This window comes from Ursus arctos, chromosome X, assembly GCF_023065955.2.
Source record: "Ursus arctos isolate Adak ecotype North America chromosome X, UrsArc2.0, whole genome shotgun sequence".
Classification (NCBI taxonomy): Eukaryota; Metazoa; Chordata; class Mammalia; order Carnivora; family Ursidae; genus Ursus; species Ursus arctos.
In genome coordinates, this window is record NC_079873.1 from 75,425,105 (window position 1) to 75,438,638 (window position 13,534).

At 41.2% G+C, this 13,534-nt stretch overlaps 1 pseudogene; it reads left to right on the forward strand.

The window, feature by feature from the left end:
- Positions 1–1,629: 1,629 nt before the first annotated feature.
- LOC113244321 (melanoma-associated antigen D1-like) lies at positions 1,630–3,420 on the forward strand (annotated as a pseudogene).
- Positions 3,421–13,534: the final 10,114 nt, after the last annotated feature.

Genomic DNA, 13,534 nt, shown 5'->3' on the forward strand with positions numbered 1-13,534 from the left:
ACATAAGGTCTTTTCTAGATTAACTTTGTTATTACAAAATAAATTTACAAGTGGTGTGGGTGGTGCAAAGTGTCTTATGAAAAACCTTAAGGGAAGCAAGGTTTTCCTAAATGCACTTAATACATTAGGACTTGGCATCACATTGCGCAACAACCAGTGAATTAAGTAATCTCCATGAACAGTCTAAGTCTTACTTTAAAAAATGATAATAAGCAACTTTGTCAGCAAGAAATCATTTTGCAAAGGAATTAAAAGATAACCAGCCGATACATACCGTCAGTATGATGTAAAAGGGACCTCTCTTAACCAAACAAGGTTCCACTTTGAAATTACAAGGATACCTTGTTTTATTGCTCTTTGCTTAATTATAGTTTGAAGATACTACATTTATTACAAATTAAAGTTTGTGGTAACTCTGAGCAAATCTATCACTGCCATTTTTTCCAGCAACATCACTAACCTCATGTCTGTGTCACATTTTGGTAATTCTCTTTCAAACTCTTTCTTACTATATTGTTATGGTGATTAGTGATTATTGATGTTGCTATTGTAATTGCTTTGGGGTTCCATAAATCACAACCATATGTGATGGTGAACTTAATAAATGTGTGCATATTCTGACTGCTCCACTGACTGGCTGTTCCCCTATCTCATTCCTTCTACTCAGTTCTCCCAATTCCCTGATAAACAACAATATTAAAATTAGTCCAATTAATAACCCTACAATGGCCTCTAAGTGTTCAAGTGATAGGAAGAGTCACATGTTTCTCATTTTAAATCAAAAGCTTAAAATTATTAAGTTTAGTGAGGAAGACACATCAAAAACCAAGAAAAGCTAAAAGCTAGGTCTCTTATGTCAAACAGTTAGCCAGGTTGTAAATGCAAAGGAAAAGCTCTTGATGGAAATTGAAAGTGCTATTCCAGTAAACACACCAATGATAAGAAAGAGAAACAACTTTATTGTTGATATAGAGAAAATTTTAGTGGTCTGGATAGATCAAGCCAGCCACAACATTCTGTTAAACCAAAGCCTAATCCAGAACAAGGCCCTGACTCTTTTTTCAATTCTATGAAGCCTGAAAGACATGAGGAATCTGCAAAAGAAAAGTTTGAAGCTAGCAGAGGTTGATTCTTGAAGTTTAAGGAAAGAAGCTGTCTCCCTCATATAAAAGTGCAAGGTGAAGCAGCAAGTACTGATGTGGAAGCTGTGGCAAGTTATCCAGAAGATCTAGTTTAGATAATTAGTGAAGGCGACTACACTAAACAACAGATCTTCCAAAGAGCCTTCTATTGGAAGAAGATACCATCTAGGACTTTCATAGCTAGAAAGGAAAAGTCAATGCCTGGCTTTAAAGCTTCAAAGGACAAGCTAACTCTCTTATTAAGGGTTAATGCAGCTGGTGACTTTAAGTCGAAGCCAATGCTCAGTTCAAAAATCCTAGGACCCTTAAGAGTTATGTCTATTCTATGATGCTGCATTGGCATTTTCTCCTGGACAAGGAGAGGGTGTGGCTGCAGAGAGCCAAGCACAGCAATCTTGACCCTCTGAGTGGTGAAGAAGGGAGGCAACAAAGGGGTTGGGGTTGGAGTCTGAGGCAAAGCTCTGCTCTTGCCAGAGGGACAGGAGCCATGGCTCACAAAATGTACTATGGTATGGGCCTCGTCCACTTCTTAGGCTGAGGCCTCTGTAGAAGACAGTACCTTGCTTATACAGACCCTGATGGAGGCAATTTGGATTTTGGAGGTGCCACCTACCAACCAGACCACAGCATCTGGGCCAAATGCTAGACCCCAGAGTTCACAGCCCGCAACAACCAATGAGATGGTTGATATTCAGGCTTTAACAGCTGCCACTAGGCCCCAAACAACTTTAAGGCTCAGAACACCACCACAAAAGGCCCAAATGGTGCCTATGATTTCTCTCAGGTGCTCAATGCCAAGGAGATACCCAGTGTGCCCCCTAAGGCAGCCTATATATCCCAGAATGCCACCCCAAAGGGCCCAAATGCTGCCCACAATTTTCCCAGTCAGCAAACACCTGTGAGTTAACTGCTAACAAGTCCAAGATGGTCTTTAAAGCCTAGAACATCAGTACTAAGATGGGCCCAAATGCCACCTACAATTTTTTTGTCTCTCAGGGCCAGTGAAATGGTCAACACTTAGCCTAAGACAGCCTTTAAGGCTTGGAATGACACCACTAAGGCCCCAACAGCTGATACCGAGACCCAGAATATTAACCAAGCCAAGATGGCCACTTCCCAGACTGAAGTACAGACCAACCTAGGTGTCCCTGAATCTGATGGTGCAGCTGCACAGATATCAGCAGTTGCTTTCCAGGATCAGATTCTGGAGTCCAAGACTAGAACTCAGGGCAAGAGAACCTACAAGATTAATAACTTGAATGTGAATGAGAGCAGCAGTGGGGATCAGAAGTGGGCTTCACTGGCTATGGGAACCTGGAGGTCTGCACCAGTTCCAGTTACTACTCAGAACCCACACTGTGCACCCCCCAATGTACTCTGGCAGACCCCATTGGCCTGGCAGAACCCATCAGGTAGACCCCACCAGCGCATCAGAGCCTCCCAGCTAGGCAGACCCCACCAGCCTGGCAAAACTCAGTTTCTTGAAAGAACCCCATTGTCTGCCCTGGTACAGTTGTCTGGCTTGGCAAAATCCACTAGGCTGGCATGGTCCTCCAGATTGGCAAAGCCTTCCTGACTGGCCCTTACCCCCTACTGGCTTCTGCCACCTGATTGGTCACTTCCCACTGATTGGCCACCCCCGCTATCTTAGTGGTATGGGCAACATCTTCATGAATGACAACCATGCTAATGAAGCTGTCCTCTGGGAGGAACTACACAGGATGAGATTGCATTCTACGGTGAGACTCCTCTCCTTGGAGATCTGAAGAAACTTCTCACTTAAACGTTTGTAAAGCAAAAGTATCTGGATTACAGACAAGTCCCCAACAACTCTCCTGAATATGAGTTCCTCTGGGGCCTCCATTCCTACCATGAAACTAGTGAGATGAAAGTACTGAGATAGAGGTTCAGAAAAGAGATCATTGCGACTGGACTGCACAGTTCATGGAGACTGCAGATGAGGCCTTGGATGCTCTGGATGCTGCTGCAGCTGAGGCTGAAAACCTGTCTGAAGGGAAAACCTGCATGGGGATTAGAGATGAGGCTGTACTGGGGCCCTGGAGCTGAGATGACATTGAGTTTGAGCTGCTGACCTGGGGAAGGATATTTTGGTGATCCCTGGTCTAGAACCCCATTTACCTTCTGGGCCAGATACCACCAGAATGCCCACTCCAGATTTTGTCAGACCTTCACTGGCCCCATTATTGGCGCTGTTGGTACAGCCAATGCCAACTTTGCTGTCAACTTTGGTGCCATTGGTTTATTCTGGGTGGAGTGAGATGTTGATGTTGCTAATCAGTTGCAAAAGTCTTTCCCACAAGTGAGGCTGAAGCTTCAGATTCTTTCTAAACACAGCTATCTAGAGAGCCACATTCTGTTGACTGAAAGTGGCATGTAGGATAAATTTATTTGCTGTTCCTTGTTTGTTGCTTTTCTTTCCCCTCATGTGCTGTCAAGTTTTGGTATTAGAAATAAACTTTGAAACTGCAAAGTAAAAAAAAAATATGTCTGTTCTGCCTATGCTCTATAAATAGAACAAAACAATCTGGATGGCAGCTCATCTGTTTACAATATCGTTTACTGAATATTCCAAGCCCACTGTTGAGACCTACTTCTCAGAATCAAACAAACAAAAACAAAGACTCCTTTCAAAATATCACTGCTCTTTGTTAATGCACCTGATCACCCAAGAGCTCTGATGGAGATGTATAATGAGATTAATGTTGTTTTTGTGCTCCTAACAACATCCATTCTGCAGCCCACGGATCAAGGAGTAATTTTGGCTTTCAAGTCTTATTATTGAAGAGATACCTTTTATGAGACTATAGCTGCCATAGATAATGATTCCTCTGATGGATCTAAGCAAAACAAATTAAAAACCTTCTGGAAAGGACTCACCATTCTCTATGCCATTAAGAACATTTCTCATTCGTGGGAAGAGGTCAAAATGTCAACAATACAGGATTTTGGAAGGTGTTGATTCTAACCCTCAAGGAGGACTTTGAGGGGTTGAAGAATGAAGTGGAGGAAATAACTGCATATGTGGTAGAAATAGCAAGACAACTAGATTTAGCAGTGGAGCTTGAGGATGTGACTGAATTGCTATAATCTCATGATGAAAGTTTAACAGGTGAGAAGTTATTTTTTATGGATGAGCAAAGAAAGTGGTTTCTTGAGATGAAATCTACTCCTGGTGAAGATGCTGTGAAAATTATTGAAATGACAACAAATCATTTAGAGTATTACATAAAATCAGTTGGTAAAGCAGAAGCAGTGTTTGAGAGGACTGACTCCAATTCTGAAAGATGTTCTACCATGGGTGAAATGTTATCAGATAGCATCACACACTACGGAGAAATAATTTGTGAGAGGAAGAGTCAATGAATGTGGCAAATTCACTGTTATTTTAGGAAATTGCCACAGTCACTCCAACCATCAGCAACCAACCACCCTGATCAGTCAGTAGCCATTAACTTGAGGCAAGACCCTCCACCAGCCAAAAAATTATGACTCACTGAAAGGTCAGATGATGGTTAACATGTTTTAGCAATAAAGATTTTTAAAATCAAGGTGTGTACATTTTTCAGACATAATGTTTTATTGCATAGTTAATAGACTTCAGTATACTGTAAATATAATTTTCATGAGCTAGGAAATAAAAAAATTATTTGACTAGCTTTATTGCAATTTAAATTTTATTGCAGTGTCTGGAACCAATCTGCAATTATCTCTGAGATACACCTGTACAGGCTGGATCTTTCCCTGTTTAATAAATCTCCCATGCAGTGATATGTTTCTCTCCTTTGAGGCTACATAGCACCTTTCAGTATCTCTATTTGGGCACTTAAGACTTTCTGCTGTCTTAATTCCTCCACTATAATGGAAGATCTTTTAGGGACCTGGATTTTTTTGTGTTTGTATCCTTCACAGTTCATTGTATATAGGAGGGACAAAATAGTTGTTGAACAAATAAATACCTTGGGTGACCACAGATTCATTCACAGAATCTAGAATGATAGGAGGTAGTCTCTGTAACAATAGACAGTTTCAAGATGAAATAAAAGAATATGTATTAAAAAGTTGATGGCATATTTTTTTTATATTTCAAGAAATGATACAAACTAAAAAAAAAGAAAAATCATTGATCTTCTTATTCAGCAAGTATTTATTTTATTCTTTAATTTTTTATTTATTTACTTGAGAGAGAGAGAATCTGAAGCAGACTCTGCACTGAGCACAGAGCCTGATGAGGGGCTCAATCCCACAGCTGTGAGATCACAACCTGAGCTGAAACCAAAAGTCAGACACTTAACTGACTGAGACATCCAGGCACCCCTATTCAGCAAGCATTTAATTGAGCTCCTGAACTATACTACTTTACTAGGAACAGAAGCTATAAAGATAAATAAGACATGGTGTTTTTCCTATAGAAGCATGTTAATCTCATGCAAGGTATGCTTTTTATGGGGGGCGGGTTAATTCTACAATGGGTTATTAAAGGAAGCCAGGGATATTTGTGATTATTGTGTTAACCAAAAGAATTTGTCACAGAAACTGTCTATCTAAAACCACTCCCACTGTGCTGTCTCACTACTAAATTCAGAGCATGGATGATTAGACTCAATCACCTTTCAATTGCCTTCCATCCCTAAGGATCATATGTACTTACTGTGATAATGCAACTTAAAAAGAGTTAACATAAGAGGAGGAGCTAAGATGGCAGAGGAGTAGGAGACCCCTTTTTCAGCTGGCCCCCTGAGTCGAGCTGGATAGGTACCAGACCAGCCTGAACATCCACGGAATCAGCCTGAGACGCAGGAAGATACATCTGGATCTCTACAAATGAACATCTCCAGCGCTGAGTATTGAGGTATGAAGCGAGGAGCCATGAAACAACGCACAGATTCGGAAGATAAACGGAAGGGGGATGGAGCCACTGCATTCGGGTGCTGGGAAGCGGTAGCCACCTGCACGGGGGAGCGGGCGGACTCACAGACCAGCACCCACGTGTGACCAGACTGCAACGGAACTCCGGTGTGCTCACTGGAACCAGACTGAGACCGGGAGCTCTGGAGTGCGTGGGGGCGGCTGGCGGCTGGTGGCTGGTGGTGTTAGAAACACAAAGGACAGAGACGTGCAGAACCTGGAAGTGAAGGCTGGGACACCGGGTGTGCGGAGCACATTCCAGGACGCTGCAGGGTTGAGCAGCACCAACAGAAACAGAGTAAAAGTGGCCAGAATATCAGTGGAGAACGTTCCGCTATCCCTCTGTTCTGACACAGAGGCTGAGATGCGGCAACTGCGGCTCTGACTCTCAGAAGAGGCACAGCAAACCCCAGGGAAAGATGCCAGAGAACAAAAGCCTGGAAATACTGGCTTACAGTGTGCGCATCCCCATCCCCCTCACAGGGGACATGGAGACTCAACCCAAAGAGGGTTGCCTGAGTATCGACACAGCAGGCCCCTCCCCCAGAAGGAAGGCTGAAAAATCAAGAAGCCCATATCCCTAAGGTCCCTATAAAACAAGGGCACACAGCCTGGGTCCCGGTCAATAATTTGGGCTCTGGACAATCCCGCAACCTCTCCTCATCAGAATGACGAGAAGGAGAAATACCCCCCAGCAAAGAAAAGACAGAGTCTGTGGCCTCAGCCACAGAACTAATGGATATGGATACAACAAAATTATCAGATAGGGAATTCAGAGTAACAATGGTCAAGATGATGTGTAGACTTGAAAAAAGTATTAACAAAAATGTTAATGAGAATATAGAATCTCTAAGAGCAGAAATGAGAGAAAATCTGGCAGAAATTAAAAATTCTATGAGCCAAATGCAGTCAAAACTAGAGGCTCTGATGGTCAGGGTGAATGAGGCAGAAGAATGCATCAGTGAATTGGAGGATGGGTTAGTAGAAGAGAAAGCTAAGACAGAAAATTGGCTCAAAAAAATCCAATCTCAAAAATGTAGGTTACGGGAGATTACTGACTCAATGAAAAGTTCCAATATCAGAATTATCGGCATCCCCGAGGGGGTGGAGAAAAATAGAGGTCTAGAAGAGATATTTGAACAAATTGTAGCTGAAAACTTCCCTAATCTAGCAAAGGAAACAAACATTCTTGTCCAAGAGGCAGAGAGGACCCCTCCCAAGCTCAACCATGACAAACCTACTCCTCGTCACATCATAGTGCATTTCGCAAATATTAGATCCAAGGATACAGTATTGAAAGTGGCCAGGGCAAAGAAATTTCTCACGTACCAAGGCAAAGGTATCAGAATTATGTCAGACCTGTCTACACAGACCTGGAATGAGAGAAAGGGTTGGGGGGGGGGGCATTTTTAAAGTTCTTTCAGAGAAAAACATCAGCCAAGGATCCTTTATCCAGCAAGGCTATCATTCAGAATTGATGGAGAGATAAAGACCTTCCAGAATCGCCAGTCATTGACCAATTTTGTAACCACAGAACCAGTCCTGCAGGAGATATTAAGGGGGGTTCTATAAAAGTAAAAAGGCCCCAAGAATGATACAGAACAGAAAGTCACAATCTATAGAAAGAAAGACTTTACTGGCAACATGGCATCATTAAAATCATATCTCTCAATATCAGTCTCAATGTAAATGGCCTAAATGCTGCCACAGGGTGGCAGCTTGGATAAAAAGACATGACCCATCCATTTGCTGTCTGCAAGAGACTCATTTTGAACCTAAAGATACATCCAGACTGAAAGTGAAGGGATGGAAAACAATTTTTCATGCCAATGGACCTCAAAAGAAAGCTGGGGTAGCAATTCTCATATCAGACAGATTGGATTTTAAACTAAAGACTGTAGTTAGAGACACAGAAGGGCACTATATTATTCTTAAAGGATGTATCCAACAAGTGGATATGACAATTATAAATATATATGCCCCCACCAGGGGAGCAGTGAGATACACAAGCCAACTTTAACCAGAATAAAGAGACATATAGATAAAAATACGTTAATAATAGGGGACCTCAACACTCCACTATCAGAAATAGATCACCAAAGCAAGAAATCAACAAAGAAACAAGAGCTTTGAATGCCATACTCGACGAGTTGGATCTCATAGATATATATGGAACACTATACCCCAGAACTAAAGAATACTCATTCTATTCTAATGCCCATGGAACATTCTCAAAAATAGACCATGTTCTGGGACACAAAACAGGTCTCAACTGATACCAAAAGATTGAAATTATCCCCTGCATATTCTCAGACCACAACGCTCTGAAATTGGAACTCAACCACAAGGAAAAATTTGGAAGAAACTCAAACACTTGGAGACTAAGAACCATCCTGCTCAGGACTGACTCGATAAACCAGGAAATCAAAAATCAAATTAAACAATTTATGGAGACCAATGAGAATGAAAACACAATGGTCCAAAACCTATGGGATACTGCAAAGGCAGTCCTAAGGGGGAAATACATAGCCATCCAAGCCTCACTCAAAAGAATAGAAAAATCTAAAATACAGTTTTTATATTTCCACCTCAAGAAGCTGGAACAGCAACAGAGGGACAGGCCTAATCCACACAGGAGGAAGCAGTTGACCAAGATTAGAGCAGAAATCAATGAATTAGAAACCTAGAGTACAGAGGAGTTACGATGGCGGGGGAGTAGGGGACCCCTTTTTCAGCCGGTACCCTGTGTCGCCCTGGATAGGTACCAGACCAGCCTGAAATCCATGGAATCAGCCTGAGACACAGGAAGATACATCTAGATCTCTACAAATGAACAACTCCAGCGCTGAGTATTGAGGTGAAGTGGGGAGCCATGAAACTGTGCATAGATATCGGATGATAAACGGAAGGCAGAGGGAGCCGTCACATTCGGGCGCTGGGAAGCGGTAGCCTCCTGCATGGGGGAGCGGGCAGACTCGCGGACCTGCACCCGCGAGAGAGCAGACTGAGACCGTGAGACGGGAATGCACGCCACCAATCTGAGGGCCAGAGCTTCGGAGCACACAGGGGCAGCTGGCGGCTGGCGGTATTAGAAACACAAAAGACAACATGCGCTGGCCTTGGTAGTGAGGGCTAAGACGCTGGGTGTGGGGCGCGCATCCCAGGATGCTGCAGGGTTGAGCAGCACCAACAGTAACAGAGTTAAAGTGGCCAGATCATCAGTGTAGAGTGGTTTATGATCCCTCTGTTCTGATACAGAGGCTGGGATTCGGCTACTGCTGCTCTGACTCTCAGAAGAGGCACAGCAAACCACCAGGGAAAGCCGCCAGAGAGCAAAAGTCTGGAAATACCGGCTCACAGTGTGCCCATCCCCACCCCCCCCGCAGGGGACATGGAGACTCTACCCAAAGAGGGTTGCCTGAGTATCAGTACAGCAGGCCCCTCCCCCAGAAGGCAGGCTGAAAAATCAAGAAGCCCAGATCCCTAAGGTCCCTATAAAACAAGGACGCACAGCCTGGGTTCCGGTCAATAATTTGGGCTCTGGACAACACCACAAACTCTCCTCATCAGAATGACGAGAAGGAGAAGTCCCCCCCAGCAAAGAAAAGACAATGAGTCTGTGCCTCTGCCACAGAACTAATGGATATGGATATAACCAAATTATCAGAAATGGAATTCAGAGTAACAATGGTCAAGATGATGTGCAGACTTGAAAAAAGTATTAACGAAAATGTTAATGAGAATATAGAATCTCTAAGGGTGGAAATGAGAGTGAACCTGGCAGAAATTAAAAATTCTATGAGCCAAATGTAGTCAAAACTAAAGGCTCTGACGGCCAGGGTCAATGAGGCAGAAGAATGAATCAGCCAATTGGAGGATGGGTTAGTAGAAGAAAAAAATAAAATAGACTCTGGGCTCAAAAAAATCCACACACAGGAATGTAGGTTACGGGAGATTACTGACTCAAAGAACGTTCCAATGTCAGAATCATCGGCATCCCAGAGGGGATGGAGAAAAACAGGTCTAGAAGAGATATTTGAACAAATTATAGCTGAAAACATCTCTAGTCTAGCAAGGGAAACAAACATTCATGTCCCAGAGGTAGAGAGGACCCCTCCCAAGCTCAACTCAAATCAGGATGACTTTAAAATTCTTTTCTGCTAACACATTATTAAGAATTTGGGGAGTACTAGACTAATATAAATTGTTTCTTTAGGAAAAAAAATGGTCTTAGCCAGTTTGGGTTACTATAATAAAATTCCATAAGCTGCATGGCTTATAAATAACAGAAATTTATTTCTTATATTTCCAGAGGCTGAAAGTCCAAGATTGGGGTGCCAGCATAGCCTGGTTCTTCTGAAATTTGTCTTCTGGTTTGTGGACTATTAATTCACATGTCAGAAAGAGGGTGAGAAAACTCTCTGGGTCCTTTTTATAATCCTATTAATTAATCTTATTCATGAGGGCTCCACCCTCATGATCTAATTATCTTCCAAAGGCTCCACCTCCTAATATCGTGACATTGTGGGTTAGGATTTCTTTTTTTTTTTTTTATTATGTTATGTTAGTCACCATACAGTACTCATTAGTTTTTGATGTAGTGTTCCATGATTCATTGTTTGAGTATAACACTCAGTGCTCCTTGCAGTACGTGCCCTCCTTAATCCCATCACCAGGCAGTTTTGGAAGAACACAAGCCTTCAGTCCATAACAATTTATTTCTAACAAAAATCCCTGAGATGCATCTTATAACATTGTCCTTTGCATCCAAATTACTAACTCAATGATCCTGTGAAGAGAGTTGTCACTGATAATAATAATAAGCAATAACAATACCATTTACATAGCTCCTTTCATCTTGAACATTCTGAAAACATCCTATAGAAGAATCATTCCTGACGTGTAACCATCTCTGGGGAAAAGTTGGAAGCTATTTACCAGCTGGCCATCAGTTAGAGACAGGAAGTAAAGAACGTGTTTCCCAGCAGAAACTGCAGGATATACAATGTAATTACCAAATTTCGAGTAGGCTTAGGACACTGGAGCTAATTAATGTCCATATCCTTAAACAAGTGGCATTGGATAATTAGTCAGTACAAAGTGATCAGGACTTCAATTGTACATCTTAGCTAAAAGACAAAGCTTCTAATAACAATGTCTCCACAATTGCTGATTCAGTGCTGCTTGAACACTGAGTCATGGTGTGAAGCAATTAAGAGATATGATAATTTCTTGGCTGAGCATATAATGTACACACACACACACACACACACGCACACAAAAGAATATAAAAAGTCTGTAGATTTGTTGAGCAGATTTGCAAAAGTAGTAATGTGTCCTAACGCTAATTGCCAACTGTTAATTTTACAGTGCAGCTTCCCTGCTTCTTGATTCAACAGTGCAGGTGTACGCCATTACATGAGGATTCACCAATGAGAAATTCACCATAATGGAAAAGTAGGGAATAAATTCAATATATGTTTCCAGGAACCTCACATGAACAGAAATTTTCCAGCAGACAACTTCCAGGAGCGTACACAAAATGAGATCTCCAGTTGTCTGTACCTTGCCACAGAAACAGCAGGATGTGACCAGCTGCTACTCATATCTCCCACAGCCTGATCTTGGACGTGCCATTAAATCTAGGCTGTGGCAGTAGGGGAGGAGAAGTTGTCTGCATGAAGCAAGCATTTGAAACTAAAGCAAGGTAGAAAGAGCAGGGCTTCCTTCATCCCATGCCTGAATTGAGCCATGGCTTCAGGCAGGTAGCAGATGTTCAGAGTTAGTGGGGTAACTATACCCCTCTTGTGCTATAATCACCTAGAGGCAGGGACAGAAAAAAAAAATCAGGAACATGTTCCCCACATTCAATGGAAAAAGATCATTCATTTTATAGAAATCTGCTCTACAAGCAATTTTTCTGGGTTGTGACTATTAATTAAATAAAGTAATGCCCCAATATGGTGAGATCTGCTGCTAATTAAATGATTAAATATTGGAAAGGCAACAGTAATGAAAAAAATTATGAGCATTTAATAAAATGGTTAAGGGGAGAAATAAACACTCCCAAACAGTTCAGGTGGAAAATAAAATTTTATTCTTTTAGTATATAGATCCCATGTCCTTATTTCCAGCAATATTTTAATGCTAACATTGGAGTATGAGGTTACTCTTACCTTCCCAACTCCCACCCCATCATATTAATTAGTAGCAATTGTATAGAATGTTAGGATAGGAAGTGAAGCAAAGCCAATTTCCTAGATTCAACTGATATTGCAACTATATAAGTCCAAATTAAGCAATGTTGAAGAGTAAAATTCAGAATCAAGTGCAGAAAAACTTATTTGACATCTTTAGGAGTGGGGGCACTTTATGTAAATTACTTTTCATATAACTGATGCAAATCTCTATTGGTCTGATTTTTAAAATTTAAGTTATTTTTTTAAAGATTTTATTTATTTGAGAGAGAGCAAGAGAGAGAGAGCATGAGTGGCAAGGAGGGGCAGAGAGAGAGGGAGTAGTAGTGCTCAATAGGGAGCCCCAACAGGCTGGATCCCAGGACCCTGAGATCATGACCTGAGACGAAGGCAGATGCTTAACCAACTGAGCCACCCAGGAGCCCCTAAAATTTAAACTATGTTAAAGAAAAATTTTCTAAAATGAATTAAGACATTCCTGTAATTCCCTAAAGAAAATATCCATTAGATAATTCAATTATTATTTTTAATAACTCTTGATTATTGTAAATAATGATCACTTTATGTTGAAAAAGAGTGATGCTCTTGGATGTTATGGGGACTATAGGTTTGTTCATCCAAATGGTCAGCAAAATCATATTCTTTATGTTTTAGCCTGCAATTTGTGGTTATCTTCTCTGTTAGGAGGTCAGTGTGCCTATAATACACCTCTCTTTTCATAACATTTTAATTTACTGTTGCTCTTGTATTTTGCATTGACACATGAAGTAACAAAGCCTGTGATAATTTGACACCGATAGATGTGGAACATTGTATCATGGGCTTGACAATAAATATTTCATTACTTCTCGGTTTCTTAGTAATGTTCTGGTTGCCTGAGAATGCAGATGTCCACTCTCCAAATAAAAACTCACTCACAGTTCACAGTACTTCATTAAAAAAAAAAAGTAATCATGAAAGGAACAGAGTCATAGATGGATAAAAAATTTTCAGAGAGAAAAATTTTAATGCCAAGCCTAAGAAAGAAATTCAGAGTCTCAATCCTCAGTAGAATTTTTCTAACTTGTTGTTTCTTTATAAATAATCTTACTGATGTAAATCTTAACATTAAAATAGCAAAAAATAACCTACAAGAGCAATCTTAATGAATAATTCCAAGGCACCCATTTTAAATTTTTTAAAGTTATAATTAGCCAAACCTCCTTTCATATCTTCAGCTGTGATTTGAATCTTTGTATCATCAGTTTTATTAACTCTAGTTTGGATCAC